Source organism: Myodes glareolus, chromosome 11, assembly GCF_982192425.1.
Source record: "Myodes glareolus chromosome 11, mMyoGla1.1, whole genome shotgun sequence".
NCBI lineage: Eukaryota > Metazoa > Chordata > Mammalia > Rodentia > Cricetidae > Myodes > Myodes glareolus.
Window position 1 is genome coordinate 12,665,781 of NC_142036.1, and position 2,913 is coordinate 12,668,693.

General features: G+C 38.6%; 1 pseudogene across 1 annotated transcript; it reads left to right on the top strand.

The window, feature by feature from the left end:
* Nucleotides 1–1,146: 1,146 nt before the first annotated feature.
* Nucleotides 1,147–1,755, top strand: LOC148120417 (immunoglobulin heavy variable 3-48 pseudogene; annotated as a pseudogene). The gene is made up of 2 exons (XR_015739315.1): nucleotides 1,147–1,272; nucleotides 1,373–1,755. The product of XR_015739315.1 is annotated as an immunoglobulin heavy variable 3-48 pseudogene (transcript).
* The last annotated feature ends 1,158 nt before the right edge of the window (nucleotides 1,756–2,913 follow it).

A 2,913-nucleotide genomic window follows, 5' to 3' on the forward strand; every position in this document is an offset into this window, starting at 1 on the left:
AGTTTAGAAAAAGTTTTACATTTCTTCATACCTATTTTTGTCTCTATCTTTGAATATGTATGTCTGTATATGTCTATTGTTTAAATTTTCCACAATGAGCAATGAATTTTCTGGAAGAAAATGGGGCCAGACAACTCCACCTGGTTGATATGATGTCATGATGCTGATAGTACTACTATAAGACCTGCTTTGGGTTTTTTACAATGTTCTGCCCAGAACTTCAAATAGGAACCTCAGAAAAACCCTACTGAAAACTCGGAGATTATTTGGAATTACAGCAGACAGTAATCTTGGAACTAATTCATCATTTTACTTTCACAAGATCCTATAGAAAGAACATCACCTCCATGACAGATGGAAGTAATTCTAGAAGAAAACATCCCCTTTCCCTGACAAAGTTTGTTCTCATAGTTAGGAACATCATTTAGCAGTTGATTATAAATAGAATAGAATTTGGGGTTGGGGAAAACATTCTGTAGGCTAAGGGATCTCTTTGAAAAAAAGGGGGGGAAATTAAATGGGATAATAGATTAGTGTGAGATTACTCACACTAATAATAATAGTGAGTAATAGAGTTAATACTTAAAATCTATTATTTGTAGGCAAATTACATTGGTATAGATTCTTGTATATTAATACAAACTTAAATTATATTCAATATGTTCCTATTTTCATCTGTAATATTTGTATATCTAGGCAAATTTGTTTTGTCATATTGTATGTATGCATGGTTCTACTTCTGCTTAAAACGTTTTTGGATGTTGATACAATTTTAGGATAAATTTATATTATAATGTTAATTTCAATCTCCGATCAAGATACTATTAAACATTGCTTACATTGTGCATGAAGCTTTTGAATTTCACATTGATCCTAAAGAGTCATGACACTGTGGAAACACAACATTTTTCATGCATATGGTTAAAAGGGAACTAAATACAGTGTAGTGAATTCCTAACAAGGAAAATGTGTACACAACGCTACATTAATGCTTCAAAGTCTGTAACTGTCATCAGTGTGTATGATGTCTTATATCTGAGCTGAGTAATGCATTCTGCACAGGTCAAACTACAGAGCCTGTTACATCAGGAAGATATGCAAATAAGTTATCTTTGTGCCCATAAAATCCAGCCCTGCCCTAACCCTGCATCTTTGGCACAGGAGACAAGCCCTGAATTTCCAAGTCCTCCCAGTCAGGGTTCAGCATTGAACACAGGACACTCACCATGGATTTAGGGCTAATATTGGTTTCCTTTGTCCTTATTATAAAAGGTAATTCATAAAGATGAGATACTGTGTGTTGTGTGGACATGAGAAAGAGAAAAAATGTCTTCTGTGTTAGTTTTCTAAAAAGAATTCTTTGTGTTTGCAGGTGTACAGTGTGAGGTGCAATTGCTGGAGTCTGGCGGAAGCTTAGTGCAGCCTGGAAAGTCCCTGAAACTCTCCTGTGCAGCCTCTGGATTCACCTTTCGTGATTATGACATGAACTGGGTCCGCCAGGCTCCAGGGAAGGGGCTGGAGTGGGTCGCATACATTAGTTATGGTAGTAGTAGCACCTACTATACCGACGCTGTGAAGGGCCGGTTCACAATCTCCAGAGACAATGCCAAGAACACTCTGTACCTGGAAATGAGCAGTCTGAGGTCTGAAGACACAGCCATGTATTACTGTGCAAGAAACACAGTGAGTGAATGCTATTGTGAGCTCAGACAAAAACACCGCTGTGGGGAACACGGGACCAGCAGGGGGCGCTGAGAGCACTTAGAGATCTTAGTCACAGAAGAGCCTGCTTAGAGAATCATGGAAGATTGGACTTCTCTGTGTCTGCACTGCCTCTCCATATCACACTTAGGGATTTTCTCTACAGCTATAGTGTGCAGTAATTCTTGAATGTACACATTATTATTTAAATTTCTGGTTCCAGTTGTGTTGTGTGTGTTTATTTATTACAGTGTTTCTCCTTGTTTCCCTTTATCCCTCTCTGTCTCCCTATCTCTGTCTGTGTCACAGTCTCTATCACTCTCCCTCTTTCTCTCTCAATCTTTCTTCTGAGTCAGAAGGTTAACAGATAGCTTTGGGAACCCAGAATTGAGAGGTGATGTCCTCATGAGCACACAGTGTTCTGCCCTCCATCCTCTGTTTGGGATGATTCACCTTGACCAGTGAAAGTGGACAGAAGAGGTTGCATAAAGCTGTCATTTTTAATAACCACAGAAATGGATCTTAAACTCAAAAGAATTTGTTGCCTGTAACTAATGATATGAGTGCCATTTACCAAAGAAAGAATGAGACCATAATATGGGAATGGATGAAAAGGGATGCCTGTTCTGTGGAAATGGCAATGTGGTCCTACTAAGACATTATAAAACTGGGGGCTTACTCAAAGAATTACACGAGATGATGTGACTCCGCAATCTCACTTCTTGGTAAGCATAAAAAGAAGCAGAGTTGGTATAGGAAGACAGAAAAGGAGGGAGAAGAGAAAAGAAGAGAAATGGCAGTAGGAGAACACAGAAGGTTCAAAGGAATGAAAGAGGAGAGACGGTAGTGGAATGAATCAATATAATCTCAGTGCATTATTAATGAGCATGGCTATTTGTTTTTAAGTAGAATGAATGACAAAGGTGGGAAAAGAATATTTTCAAATATCATATGTAGTTAATATTCATGTATTCATCTGCATTTGTATGTATTTTTGGGAGGGGCAAAGATTGTCTCCATTGCTGTATATCTGTCTGTGTGTATATGTCTGAGTATCTATGTGCTTGCTTCGGTGATGCATACTTTTGCATCATCTATATATAGTTTACATTACAGAGGTTACCATAACACCATCACCACAGAAACCTGCTCTGAGATCTGGTGAGCAGCATCACCAGGATTCAAGGTTTGCCTTCAGGCTTGGGGCCTCCA